At 38.1% G+C, this 15,912-nt stretch overlaps 1 protein-coding gene across 1 annotated transcript in view; it reads right to left on the minus strand.

The window, feature by feature from the left end:
* The window catches only part of LOC128734055 (bifunctional heparan sulfate N-deacetylase/N-sulfotransferase), a 266,246-nt gene extending 254,711 nt beyond the window's left edge, over positions 1-11,535 (minus strand). Inside the window, exon 1 of the mRNA XM_053828039.1 lies at positions 11,489-11,535. The gene's annotated coding sequence lies outside the window, so the exon portion shown is untranslated. The remainder of the gene's footprint in view (positions 1-11,488) is intronic.
* Positions 11,536-15,912: the final 4,377 nt, after the last annotated feature.

Genomic DNA, 15,912 nt, shown 5'->3' on the forward strand with positions numbered 1-15,912 from the left:
AACCATCGTCCTACACATTTTGCTTCACACTAGCACCCTCTATTATGCATGTTGCGGAGTAACTTATATTTGTAGGGTTATTACATTTGTATGGTTTTATACTGAAAACTCGAACGCTACGGTGCACAGTGGTCCCATTGGTATCAGAACACGCGTTTTTTTAATTGCGCCTAAATGGTTGATTATACTGGTTAAGTATGATCAGAGAAATTTCTCAGCGTTAAAAGCCCTTTCATATGGCATGAACGATTATTTGATTAATCCCCCTAAAAGTTAGATAAAAAATTTATTTTTTGAACAGTAAGAGATACAGCAAAACAATGTTCTACAAAATTTTTGAAAAAATTACTATAAAGAACTTTGCCAAAGAAAGTAACCTTCTAGCTATTATAGTTTTAGAGATAAAGAACAATTTTTATGGAGACTTTACGAAAATCAATTTTTTGACCACAGTTCTTTCTACAGTATTTATACGCATTAGACATGTTCGGCAAAGATTTTCTAACAGTCAAATTACATACTTTTGTAGAATATAGTAACTTGCTATCGTCAATATTTACGGAGAAAATTAAAGTTTTCGTTTAAAAATTAACCAATTTTCAACAGCAATAACTCCCAAACATGCAAATATATTCAAACCATTTATTACCCATGTAAAAGTACAAGAAAAATACTACAAAATGCAAAACAAATTAGCTTGACCCTGGCTATCCCTCTACCAAAACACTCGCATTGAAAATTGTTACTCGGGTGAATTTAATATGGCGTAGTGTAAAAACCGTGTTATCCCGATCAAGTAAGTGTGCAAAATAAATAATGAAAATGTGTAATCCAAGCAGCATGGGTTATTTGTAGAGAAAAAGATTTTCAAAATTCGTTTTCGGATGAAATTTGATTACTGCAGTTCGAGGTGTACGAATTTCGAAATGTATTTGAAGATTCTTCATCCTCACTATCGCTTTTATTGTGCATATCATATGTACTGACCAACAGTTGCAGTAGGTACATCTTCAGAGGACATGGCGTTTTTGTTATTTGGTAGTTCCCTCATGCTAGAAATTACCGGATCAGAAGATTCTAACAGACGGCAGAAGATCCGTATCTGTAGCTATTCTGGAGATCTTCCTTGTGTGATGAGTTCGGAACTGTTGTATGTCCTTGTCCACCATTGTCATCATCAGCTCGTAGCCACTACCGTTCTACTTTTACATTCAATGGATGTAGGATGAATTTTTGCGATTTGCTGGTCTATGTTAATTTTTTCTTGCAGCGTTAGTGCAGCCGTTTCCTTTGCAAACTGGAGATACAACGGCCGGCAATACCTGGTCGAAGACGATCTAATTAGGCTAATTCAAAGAAACATATCTGATCGAAGATGGATGTGGATTTAGGAATATATTCTTTCCATTTGTTACTGCTTTCATGGCAACAATTGATGTGACACAAAGGCTCGAGTTGGACTTCGTGCCAACATCATCAATGAATGTTTGCTAATACTCGCTAAGATCTGCGGTTCCATCTTCCATCGCAACCGTAGTTTACGAAAAAAGTTACTGTCTTCAGTTCTTCATCAGAAAACGTGTTTAGTGATGCAGCTTTCGAGCTGATAATACTTGACGAGGTCTGATAATCACAGTAACAGCGATGAAGTATCTTGAAATACACTTCGAAATTTGTACACCTCGAACTGCAGTAATTAAATTTCATCCGAAAACGAATTTTGAAAATCTTAATAATCCATGCTGCTTGGATTACACATTTTCATGATTTATTTTGCACACTTTACTTGATCGGGATAACACGGTTTTTACACTACGCCATATTAAATTCACCCGAGTAACAATTTTCAATGCGAGTGTTTTGGTAGAGGGATAGCCAGGGTCAAGCTAATTTGTTTTGCATTTTGTAGTATTTTTCTTGTACTTTTACATGGGTAATAAATGGTTTGAATATATTTGCATGTTTGGGAGTTATTGCTGTTGAAAATTGGTTAATTTTTAAACGAAAACTTTAATTTTCTCCGTAAATATTGACGATAGCAAGTTACTATATTCTACAAAAGTATGTAATTTGACTGTTAGAAAATCTTTGCCGAACATGTCTAATGCGTATAAATACTGTAGAAAGAACTGTGGTCAAAAAATTGATTTTCGTAAAGTCTCCATAAAAATTGTTCTTTATCTCTAAAACTATAATAGCTAGAAGGTTACTTTCTTTGGCAAAGTTCTTTATAGTAATTTTTTCAAAAATTTTGTAGAACATTGTTTTGCTGTATCTCTTACTGTTCAAAAAATAAATTTTTTATCTAACTTTTAGGGGGATTAATCAAATAATCGTTCATGCCATATGAAAGAGCTTTTAACGCTGAGAAATTTCTCTGAACATACTTAACCAGTATAATCAACCATTTAGGCGCAATTAAAAAAACGCGTGTTCTGATACCAATGGGACCACTGTGCGGTGTGGCCATGTGACGAAACGTGATTAAAAAAAAAATGAATGGTTTTTGCATAGACGATGGAATTAATGCGAGTGTCTCGTCTGTTTGTCTGTGCTTTTTTTTGGTAAGATTATTTTTGCTAACTTTCGGATTAGAGAAATAAATTAAGATTAATAGTATTCGATCTTTTTATTTTAAAAATCAGAGGGGTTGTGTACAGGACACGACCGCATGTATAGGTGACGCAGGACTACGTAAGTCTCTTTGTAGTGATAGTAGCATGTATCCATGCTTGTAATCATTCGATTCTTCATGTATACATGCTATATGCAACATATCATGCTACATGCGTTGTATATAACATTTATCAAAGTAGTAACATTGCATACGTTCAAGCCTCACAAGATTTCAGAGTTATTTCTATGTACATTTGGAAACAATTTAACAAAATCAAGAACACAAACTATTGCTTTCCTGCTACCTTACAGAAATCAAAGATTGTTTTTATTCCCTGGGTTCCCTGCGTTCAAGGGATTTTACCAATTCAATCGTATTTTATGAACAGCACATCTTTTCATTACACTTCTAATGAAACGGCAAGCATGCGTATTCATACAGAGTCATATTATAACCAAACACTACAGCTGTAGCACATTTTTCCAACACAGATATCAAATTCGCCATCGATATCAATTTAATCGTCTCGCAGTAGAGAATTTGCGATCTGTTGGGACAACGAACTTGTGTTATTTTTTCTCGCACACTTCTTTAACACAGACATCAAATTGGACTACGATTGATCGCGTTCGTAAGAAATCTGTTGGCACGAGGGGACTTTGTCACTCTTTCTGGCGTGCTTCCCAAGCAAGGACATCAGGTCTAGGTTTAATCGTGGTGTTAAGAAATCTTGTTGAAATGTGGTAACTTGTAGTGATGTCCGAAATTTTCAATTATTCGATTACCGATTAATCGGCGAGCGTTGTCTGCACTAGTCGATTAATTCAACTATTCGTACTAGTGGTATTCGATTAGAAATATTCGAATACTTTTTTCATTAATTCGATTAATCGAACGATTATGAACGATTAGCGGCCATTATTCGGGGATTATTCGCATTCATATTATTTCCTTTGAACTATTCGATTAATTCCACTACTCGTGCTGGCAGTATTCGATTAAAAATTATTCGAATATTTTTATAGTTATTCGATTAGTTGAATTAATCGAACGATTAACAGACATCACTAGTAACTTGGTCACTTGTTTTGACTTACTTCCCAAGCACGGATATCAAATTGGTGTAGTTTTAGATCATCGTAAAGAATCTTCCAACCAATCACGAAGCGAGAATTCTGGTAAAACATAGGTTCATTATTTTCAATTTTTCAATAGTTCAACATCAAGAATCCATACTTTTCTTCATTTGGGTCAATTCTTAGAAGATTTTCCGATCGATTGGTGTAAGAATATTGAAAATCAATCGGAAAACCGCAGAGCTATTAGCGCTCTTCATTTTTCGTGACGCTCGCATTTTTCGATTTTTTGGAATGACACCCTATCTTAAAACTTGCCGTAAGACGTAGTCCTACGTCAAAATAAGGATGATAGTGCTGCCAACCTGCTAACTGTCGAAACGGCTTTAGCCGCCACGGGGAAGGATCACGCCCAGACGTTGTTGTATGTAGAGGTAAACACGGAGATCATCAGGAACAGGATAAGAGTTGTGAGCGATAACCAAGCTGAGGCACAGGCGGCCAAGCCACTAACACAGGAGGAGATTAAAAAGGCATTCGGTGAACCGAAAAACGGTAAGTCATCTGGCTCTAGCTATCCCAAGCCCCTACCTAGCGCCTCCACGTGGCCATACCTGGTAATGCTCTATTGAGTAGCCAAGCTAGGAGGTGCGATGCTGGGTGGTTTCCGGTTGCCTGGTCTCAAAACCGCGGTTTTGGGCAGACGACGGAGCCACACGGCTTAGCTAATAGGTAAGCCTAATAAGTTATTTTAATTATTTTTTTCGTTTTAGCTTATGAAGCATCTCCTGCTATATAGTAAAAACTTTGGCCAAAACGAGTCTTAATACTGCACATGAATACCAGAATGAAAAATTAAATTAACTATTTAAAGCACTTATGAAACCTCAAAGGACGCTTCTCTTTTCCATACGAAGGACTGCTAGTAAGATTGTTCTATTTTTACCATATATACCGCATTTCATCTTAATATCATATTATTAATAGTATTATTATCGATATCATGAATGTGGAAGGCTGGATGATGGAGTGGATTGCCAACCTGAATCCTTAAGGTCTGAAGCAAATATGGCACTTCTCAATTCAAAACAAACAAATCATCACGTGAGTTGAAGTTGGTACAGCAAAATTGATTATTAAATGAAAGGATCCTAATGCTGGAAGGCGACTCTTAAAACCCCGGAATGCTTGTGGGTCCGCCCAATCCCTTTTGGCCCTTCTGTAACAACATTAGTGTGAAATTCATTTGATAATCAAATTTGGATTTACTGTAATTCTACCCACATACATTGGCAAATCCTTGAAATGATGGTGGCTTTCCCCTACTACTAATACTACTATTCGGAGAGCCGAAAAACGGTAAGCCTGCTGGGAAGGACGGTATCCCGGCAGAACTTCTAAAAGCAGGGAGCGAGCAGTTAAACGAATCAATCCCCCGGATCATTGTTAGGATCAGAGCGGAAACGCAAATAGCGAAGGTGTGGTTGGATGGTCATACAAGGAAAAAAGTCGGAATGATACCGCATACGAATGATTATAGTAGCGAAAGGGAGTTTGCGCTTGGCTGATAGAGATTGCTAATTTGTTTTGGGGTTACAGGTTTCGTTTCCCTCAGTTTACTGTCCAAGTGCACAGTGGGAAACCCACCAACAGCAACAACAAATGGTGTGTGCGCAAGGGGTTTCCAATAAGGGGTATAAGTGCGTAGTAATCAGAAATTACTGTTGTAAACATTTACGCTTTAAATAGGTAGCCAACGGTAATCCATGCAGTCCATGCAAGGGCTACTCATTTTGTAAATGAGTATTGTTTCGAGGCACTTGAGTGTCACTTCGAGTGTTTAGTATAAAACCGTACAAATCTGAAACCCTCACAGTATGAAACCCTACAAATATAAGTTACTTCTAGAACTACGAAGGCGAGTACAATTCGACAATGCTTAACAATTTAAAAATGTTCAGCAGTTTTTTACACGAATTTATATTTTACTGTATTGTAATAAATGCCACAAATCATTTATATACATTTGTTAAATGAAATTAAGTTTAAATATCCTAAATGTCTGTATATTATTTTGATCAGTTTCTTAGAGATTGGAACTCCACTAAGAGTTAAATCAGCAGGCCACAATTACACATTTTTTGATGATTGGCGATGATTTCCCTTTTTGACAATTTTTGCATGACTTGTAGCACTAGTCAACTTCAAGTAACTGGCTTGAAACTGGTATGCAGTAGACGAATTTAGCTTACTAAAGGAGCTTGCTTACAACTACGGTTAAACCGAAAAAATAAATAACTATTTTGTGTTATCATTTACAACACTGATTCGCATTCCACGAAATTGTTGATAGCACCATTAATTATGATAGATTGATTTGAAGTAGAATTGTCTTATGGCCAACATGTGGACAGCCAGTTAAAATATTAATTAGCTAACGTCCTCTGCATCTTACTAGTTTCTTTCGACAACCTTTACAGTTATTTACATATTTGACAGAATGACAATTGAAACTATGTAAAGAATTGCAAGCAACTAACTGACGTAAAGCAGCAAATGAAATACCCAAAAACTATTCTCGGGCAAGATAGACGCTGATTTACCTCGCTTTGAAAATTGCTGCGTCACGCGTCACATGCAGCGTTGCCAACCGGTTTTTACGAAAATCTGGAAAACGAGAATAAAAATGTCCGAATAAACGAGAATAAAAAAAAAAATAAAAAAATCTGGCTGTCATTTGGCCTAATGGAAGACAATGTTTGAAAAGCGTCTTTTTTTTGTCTGATTAGGCATCAAAAAGTCTGGAAAATCCAGACAAATCTGGAAGGTTGGCACAGCTGGTCACATGCACAAATATCCCTTCAGCCATCTAGGAAAAGGATTTTTTTTTGTTAGGGGGACTTAGACAACTGGGGACTGGGAAAAGGATAGGATGACCGCTCACTTTTCTATGACGTTTCACCTTCAGGACATCAAATTGAACTAGATTCATTGTTTAAAGATAAAATCAGTTGAAGAAAAGGGGTGGTTTTTCACATTAACAAAGTTGTTTACTTTCTAGACATCAAATTGGACTAGGTTCAATGTTCAAACGATCACTCTTTCGACCTGATGGGAAGAGAAGGTTTTGTTACTTTTGACGTAAAACTACGACACGTCTTATTAATCAGGTATCAATCCAAAATTTAGTTTCAAGCCAGCGTCACGAAAGAATGAAATATTTTATTAATTGATAATAGCGCTTCCAATTCTCTTCGATCTAAATTTGAACCCCATCAGTGGTAATCCGGCTTGGATATCGTCGTGTGGAAAATTATGTTAAGCGTCACCCTCAATTCTGTTTTTCACTTGCTGCGTCACGCGTCACATACGGACTGCCCGACTTGACTGCTCGAGCAGACTGCCTGACTCAATTGCTCGACTGGACCGCTTGATTCGATTGCTTCACCCCCCTCGACTCGACTAGACTTGACTACTTGACTCGACTAGCATGTAGGGCCTCTCCATTCCTGGTGCCGGTGGGGTTCTTGTAGAGAACGGATTTCACTGCACAGTCATTCGGCATCCTTGCAACGTGGCCGGTCCACCGTAGTCTCCCAAATTTTGCCAAGAGTATGATGGGAATCTCTCCAAACAGTGCACAATGGGCAAAAATAAGCTCATAAACCCAATAATTAGAAACCGCTGGTTTGGAATCTTACCAGATACCTATTCCTATGTAACAGAAATGCAAGGAACTGATTGGTGATAGTCCCATGTTGTGCAGACCTTCAGAAGATGTCCATTTCGCCCTATTATCCCCAAAAATCATAGCAAAAGCTAATTAAACAGTATAAAAACTAATTTTACGCCCATGCAATGAACTCAAAAAACTTCCAAATATTGTCAAAACATCAGGAGAATCAAATCCCATCCTTTCCATACTGTGCGAAATGCAAGAATAGTCCATTTTGCCCACTTCACTCCTAAATACATAGTCCGAAACAAAGTTATTGTCTCAAGTCCGTAGAGGACTACCGGTCTGATTAGCGTTTTGTACATCGTCAGCTTTGTGCGTTTTTTGTGTCATTTTTTCGTGACGCTTGCATTTTTTGATTTTTTAGAAAGACACCCTATCTCAAACCTTGCCAAAATACGTGGTCCTACGTCAAAAGTGTTTTTTCGTTGAAATTATAAAAAAATTGGTTAGGTATCTGTTAATGCGCTGTCAGTTAGACGCGAAGCTACGCTCGTGGACTACAGCTAGCAAAACACCAAATAGCAGGCCTGCCGTCGGTGCCACATATCAGCCAACTAGGTCAATTTCTCTTATTGATCTTTGTGATGTCAAAAATGGTGTGTTCTTGTCACATTCATCAGTTTCGAGGTCTTGATTGCATCAAATTCGTTTCTAAAACAGCTTGTATTGGAAAGTTAGTTCTTATAGCCAGCGCTGTAGCGTGCGGTTGGCCAGACTAGCCCCCGCCAAGGGCGCAAATTCTTAGGGCCACCAAAAAGAGCTTACATTTCAGTAAAGCATTGCCAATAGCTTATGCATTAAAAACTATACTGAGTAATACTCGTTGAAACGGGGCCACTACTGACACGAGGTCTTCAAAAATTGCAACTTTTGCACTTAATTGGTTGAAAATTGTTAAAAAATAAGAATTACACTTTTAATACCTCAAAATAGTGGACCCCTCGTTCACCAAGGGGCCTAACAGTTTCAAAAAAAGTTGGATTTCGAGTAAAGCTTGAGATCTATATCATGTGATATTTAATAAATGTGCAATGAAATAGCTAACGAAAGGCCCGGTTCTGTAAAGAAGAAGAACAGGGTTTTCAAATGGAGTGAAAAATTTTTAGGCGGCCATCTTGGATTTGTTCGCCATATTGGATTTTATTAAAAAAAATCGCCGTTTTCACCATGAGCCCCCCAACCGATTTTCATTTTAAGACCACCATTGGAAAGCAAAGAAAAAATGCCACAAAAGCATTCATAAAATTAGGTGTGCAATGATATTAACTGTATAAAACAACCAGTTATTTGTAGCAAAGTTCACAATTTTCATATAATTATTCTGATATTTCCAAAATTTGCTGTGAAACAAACTACAACCGACACGGTTTTGTAAATAGGAGAGGTAGGGCTTATAAACGAAGTGAAAAAAATTGGCGGCCATCTCGAATTTGGCCGCCATGTTGGATTTTATCAAAAAATCGTCGTTTTCGTCATGATCCCCTCAGTCGATTATAATTTCTATTCCACAATCGGAAGATCAGTGAGAATTACTCACTGATTTTAGCGTTTTTTCATGCCACTTTATCAGTTGATTTGCATGCAGCAGCCATGGTGAAAACCGTCAAACAACTACGCTCGATGTTTTGTTCGTACTTTCAGCGAAGAAGTTGGACATGATGCAGCACTTCGTATCGTATTCGCAATATCTTCCCCGGCGAGAAAGGCGAAAGTGCTGCATGGAAGCCTGATTCCGGCCGCCCGACAGTGCTGCGCGGAAGCGTAAAATGAAGCCCAAAAGAAAGGTGGCCTCATCGTCCCGGGCCTTGGGCCGGGAGGTCAGAGAAACCGGCTAAACGGTGAAGAAGTACTTAGCCAAAATGGACATTTTTATACGGAAGCATCAGCTGGCCGTGTGGTTTTTTGGCCGGGCCTGGTCTTGGCCCATCAAGCCAAGAGATCACTAAAGGAGATGAACCGTCTGAAGATAAAGGTTGTACCGACGATCACCAGCTCTTCCGACGTCCCCAACTACGATCAATAGGGTGAAGCTCGGAACGGAGCATTTACTTCAATAATTTTGTGGCCAAAACGGAGAAGGATCTGATCGCCAAGGTCACTAAAGAGTTGAATGATATGTCGACGCCTATCTTCCGGAATAATATGACTGAAGTTTTTGGAGCGTCTTAGTAGAATACGAAACCTAAAAATAAAAATTTAGAAAACTTATCCAATTTAATTCTACTATGTGTATTTTATTCAATGACAGATACGTATTTCGCCTACGACTTGCAGGCTTCCTCAGTTCGAAAACAGACACTCAGGAAGCCTGCAAGTCGTAGGCGAAAAACGTATCTGTCATTGAATAAAATACACATAGTAGAATTAAATTGGATAAGTTTACTTATTTTTTATTTTTAGGTTACGGAATAATATGCCGACGTCGAAGATTCCGGCGAACAGCCGTAAAGTCACCTGTCAGGGCGTTGAAGCTTTTTTATAGCAGGCTTAATAGACATAGGACTTAAAACAAATTTGTTACGTTCTTTGTGAACCTGCTGATGAATTTGATCGAACAACTTCGTGATACACTTTTGAATCTGCATTGTTTTCTACTAGTGATCGCACCGTATAAAATTGTTTGAAATAAATTTTTGTAGAGGAGTTTTACATTTACTTGTATGCAGTGGAAAAAATCTTTGTCTTAAAGTTTTTTTTATCCTGTTTTCTATCCAGTCGAAAGAAACAAAAATATCTAATCAACGAACATCCTCAGTGAATTGAATCGAACCAACCCAGCACTGGAAAAGGAATCATAAATTAGCACGTACGAATGTTCCACTTTACGTTACCTAGCTTGGAATTACACTTTTAGTCTTCCGCACGTTGAACATGGCTGTAATCTAATCACGCTAAACACATAACCGACACGCTGACATGCTGCTAAAGTAGTGTTCATTTCTGACGTTTTAACATCGCAATCCCTAGTGCTCGACAGCTCCAGACGTACCTCTTCTTTTGCCTATCTGTTTCGCCTAGTTTCTGTAGCAATACTATTAATTAACCTCGCACTAGCTTGAGCCATATTTTTAATTGATGCCTTAATGTATTTGATTTTAATTTGTCTCTGACCGTCGTTGCATAAGGCTTTTGCATCCTCAGTAAATGTGGGCATGTAGGTATGCAATATGCAACCTATTCGCAAGGGAATGAAGTGAAAGTAAAAGTGGTTACTTGGGGTAATTTAATAAATCCAATCTAATCGGATTATAAATGTTTAAAACTTTACAACTTGGCTCAGTTTAGCAAACTGATCATAACTCAGGTTTTCTAAATCAGGATCCAACTCCAGATTCACAAAAAAAGAAAGTAACACACTGCTTTAAATTTGTTTAAAACCTGTGAGCTATAACAAAACCGTTGTGTAGTTCAACTTTACATGACCAACATGGAGCTCTACAAGCATCTTCGAAGCTGCTTTTAACGAAACATAAGAAACCTGGATGGTTGTTGAAAGTGATGCCTCCTCCGCATCCATAGATGTTTTGGCCCGTGCCATCACAAACAGATGTATGTATGCTTTAGGCTCATAATCGTCACCGTTAAAGCCCTCCCGCTTAACTACGCTCGCCAGGTGATGGTTATATCCGTGCCATCGCACCGTCATCCCGTCCTTAGGTCCCGCCGCTCGTAGGTGGAGGTCAATTTGTTTGAACATGCACATCGGCTCTGTAATGGATTTGTTGTGTACAGATGTCAAACATGGACGAATGCTGTCGATGTAGGTTATGACGACGACGTAAAGAGTTTACATTTCGTTATTTGTCTAGCAGTGAGTGCTTGTCTTGTATCACGGTGGACATTTCACGGTTCGATATTGACATTATCTGTGTGTGTTCAACCTAGATATTCCCAATTATTTATTTCCAATCAGTGTAAGATATTCAGGTACGGTGCGAAGAAGGATTTACCCCAAGTCATTATAATCCCAGCGAAACGTGATCGCGTTTTAGTAAGCAAAATCACGATAGAAAATTTAATCCTCCGCAAGCATCTCACGGTGCCGAGCAAGCTCACCTGATTCGCGTTTAATTGAAAAGGGACCGCCAGCGTACTGAAATCGATTTTTACCACCGAAGGAAGGTGTTTGCTGCGTTCGTCCGGTCGTCGACGTCGCTGCGTTCGTCCCATCGACGAACGACCGAGGAGAGGTGTTGTAGAATCCGTATCACAATCCGCTTACCTGGTCTGAAACGTAAAAAGAGAAGAAGAAAACGAAAACCTGTGGTTAATTAAAACATTTCACAACATCGTAAAAATACGACCAGATAAGCCCAGAGCCGACCAGTTTCGTGCGAAAACTAGGCGACGCGATGGTTTCTTTTTTGGTGGGTGGGGGGCGGTAGGCAACAAGCACAGCCTCATCTGTTTTCGCCACTTGGCATAGTTCAGCATTAAGCAGAAGGCTGGGCGGGCGACCGACGACGACGACGGCAGGTTTCGGTTGCTTCATTAACATCAGACTGCTGCACCGTGGATTAAAAACAACTTATTACGAAACAGTACCACATGGCGTGCCCGAAAGCTATGCAATCAATTCCAGCTGAGCTTACGATAGCTGTGTGCCTCTCCACCTCGCCGCGTCCGCCGGCCGGCTCGTAATAAAGTAGAAACATAATAAGGAAAGCGGAAAAAAGGATTAAACTTGGAAAACAGCAACATTGTTGGGAAAAGCTTCACACGACGCCGGAGCCCCGCGTGATGGTGGTGGTGGTGTGGTTGACTAATGATTTGCGGATAGAAACTTCTGAATTACTTTCGAGTGCATACTAAAAGCCAAGTCGAGTCGTTTACTTTCAAGCACTAGTTTTCCATTTGAATCGGAGTGCTTATTTCGGGATGCCGGGTTTCTTCATTGGCAACTGTTGCTTGTAAACTGTTTTTCATCTGATTTTTCTCCCTCCTTTTTGGATGTTCGCTGTGCTGCTTCCACCCACTCTAGGGAGTTGAAAGACATTTTCCTGGAATCATCTGCAGGAAAGTAGGTTATGTGTTGAAAGAGATACGCTCCACAACAAACGCAATCCTTTTTGTGGCGGCAGTGCTTGCTTTGCAGGTAATGTTTGTTTCACTTTTAACCTCTTATCTTAAAGCGGACTCGGTGACACTTGTTCGGAGAATTGCCAAAATCTTCTGAGCTACACAGTATGATTTATTGGCGATGATTTATTCATAGGATGTTGCAAAATAAATAAAGCGCTTGTAAACTCGTTCATATTTTATGGTTACAGCTTACAGGCAGTAGCAAGGTACCGGATATTTGGTCTAAACAACAATGATAAGATTACATGAATGACTAGCATTGTGTTATATATGGACTAAAGGGTGAAATGAGAATCGTTTTATACTCTGGCATTAAAAAATAGCTTTGAATGCTTACGCTAGGGTAGCATACCTTAAAGATTATGGGATGAAGAACACGTGCTTTTCTATAAAATTTAATTTGAAATAAAATGATTTCTGCAACCAAGATATCCGCCGTTTTTCATTTAATCGGCCATTATTATTGCGATAAGTAAGTTGATACCGTTTCAGTTTCAAGTCCAGTTGTAAATTAAATGCTAAGATTAGTTTCAAGCCTAATCTAAGCTGAATTTCCAATTCCAGTTCAACTTCAAGTATAATTTCAAGTCTGATTTCAAATCCAATTTCAAGCCTAGTGTCGAGTCCAATTTAAAACCAATTTATTTGCATTCCAAAGCTCAAATTTTACTTAAGTGCTGGTGGAAAAATCCAAAGAAATTTTTTGAAATATTTTTTTCTTGTTTGTTAATTTTTAATCTCCTCATGATAAGATTTTCGTGATAACATTTTTTGTTATTCCTGAGTTATGGCTGAAAAACTCGGCTTTCCTGAATATTCAGACTTCGAATCCAAAGCAGGGATGGTTCGATCACTTTGACTCAATTTTGATTCATTTGACAGAACCGTCTCAGCCGAGCCAAATATGTCAATATTATATGTGGGACATTTACAATTTTTCTGAACAATGTTTTGCTGTATCTTTTGTAGTTACGCCGTTACAACGCTAGTAACTCATCAGTGACTAAATGAACGTTTATTTAGTCACTAATAAGATACTAGCATTGTAACGGCGTAACTACAAAAGATACAGCAAAACTTCATGCAGCCAAATTATAGATAATAATCTGTTCTACAAATGTCTCATATATAACTTTGTCATATTTGGCCCCGTTAAGACGGTACTGTCAAATGAATGAAAATTGAGTCAAAGTGATCGAACCATCCCTGATCTAAAGATTACAGGTTCGTTTCCTGTCGCGGTCGCCATGAAGCGGCCATTGAAAGTTTGATTTCTTGGCATGGTGGAATATAATAAACTGACTTTACTCGAACAGATTTTTTCGTTGGCTCAGGTACCAAGCCTGTCTGATCGATCTACCTCGACAACTCCCTCGGTAATAGAGTACTCGTGTGGGCTGACAATATTCTGTCCCAGATTGCGAGACGTTACAAACTGCTGACCCAGCGCGTCCGATTTCACGGGATTGAAATTAGACTCTAAAAATGTCTTGTTCTTACGTACGTCAAATTCGCAAGAAATGTTATTGAGTGGGGAAGGCAGAAAGGTCGAATTGATGAGTAAGTTAGTAATTCTGCCACATATCTCAAGAACCAAACAACGTAGAACGATCAGTTTCTTATAAGAATGTCAGTAAAATTACTTAGTATATTCATAGGTGGATTACCGATGGATCTAGATCTAGATGGATCGTCTCCTGCAGCGTTCCAAAAAAAGAAGCAACAAATGAAAAATAAAATAGAAGATAGAAAGAGAAAAAACGGAAAATATCACGAAGGAAAAACGTGATAAAAACAGAATAGAAAAAGAAGACAAATTCAAGGAAGAAAAACTATAAAAACTGGCATAAAAAAAGAAAAAACGCGACAGAATGGGATGGGAGAATAGACGTAAAAATACAAAAAAAGTGAAAAACAAGAAAACGAGGCAAAAAACGAGGAGATTAGATATAAATGACTAAGAATAGAAGAAACAAGAAAAATGAGTGAATAGAAGAAAAAATCATACAGAAAGCTAAGAAAACAAGACAAGAAAGAGAATACGGAACAAAAAATAAGAGAAACCATAGACGATAAGAAGTATAGTGAGAAAAAGAAAAATCAGATAAAGGTAACGAGATATAAAAGGAGAAAGATGGGACAAATAACAAGAAAATGGGAAGGACAGTAAAATAAAAACGAAAAACAGAAAAAACGGACTAAAGAAAAAGGTAAAACGGGAGAGAAAAAGACGAATAAAAAAGCCGTGATAGATTAAACGCCCTTTCTAAGGCTTAACCCTTCTTCATCGACAGGATCCGCAGCCGGCTGTTAGAGTACAGGACAGTTACGAGGCTAGTGCAAAAATCCTGCTGACTCTATCTAGCAGTACCGTCTAACTGAGATTCGAACATACGACGACTGACCTGTTGGATCAACATCGTACTTCGCAACCAACTAGGCGGCAAAAAGACGAATAATGGGAGATAAAAAAGGAAAACCAGGTAGAGAAGGGATAAAAGCGAGCCAAAACAGAACGTGACAGAAAAGACGGCAAAACGGAACATCTGAAACAGAAAAACGGAACAGCCAAAGACGAAAAACGAGAAGAAAAAGACGTAAAAAGAGTTAGAAAAAGATAAAAAGCAGAAAAAAGAAAAAAAGAGAAAAGAAAAAACGGAAAACGGGAAAGATAATAAAAACCAAATGAAAAACCGGTGGAAAATCATGACTGCAAATAAGAAAAAATGGGACAGGAAACGAAGAAAAATAGAACAATGAAATAAGAATCACAGGACCATAAAGACGGAATACGAATGAAAAGGAGGAACAACGGAAGGAACCTGGGAGCAAACACCAAGAAAACCGTACAGAAAAAGAGAAAAACGATACAAAAAATTAATTAAAGGTGGAAAACAACAAAGAAATTATTTGAAATATTTTTTTCTTTATTTGATAAGGCCAGTTTTTGTCCTTCGGATGCTGGGCAACTGAAGGAGGGAAGGCGAAAAAAAACAAAGAGATTTTTTTAATCACGGAAAAAAAATTAAGATTTTTAGCAATTTTTACTTGAAGTTTAATCGTGAAACCCGAATCTATTCTTGCTCTTCATACATACTTTATTATTTTCCATTTTCCTTGAAATATGATTTGCAAAGGTTCTTCCAAAATAGAGTCAAAATCGAAAAAAAAACTTTTGCCGATTTTCGAAAATTACATTAGGCCATTACAAATATTTTATAAAGTTTTTGTCCTTCCGGTGTTCGGCCACCGGAGGGGGGGGGGGGGGCAAAAAAAACAAAGTGAATTTTTTAATCGAGCAAAAAAAATATGGATTTAAAGAATTTTTATTTAAGGTTTAAACGTGAAACCCGAATCTATTCTTGCTTATAATATATACGTTATTATTTTCTATGCAA

Source organism: Sabethes cyaneus, chromosome 2 (genome assembly GCF_943734655.1).
Source record: "Sabethes cyaneus chromosome 2, idSabCyanKW18_F2, whole genome shotgun sequence".
Lineage (NCBI taxonomy): Eukaryota > Metazoa > Arthropoda > Insecta > Diptera > Culicidae > Sabethes > Sabethes cyaneus.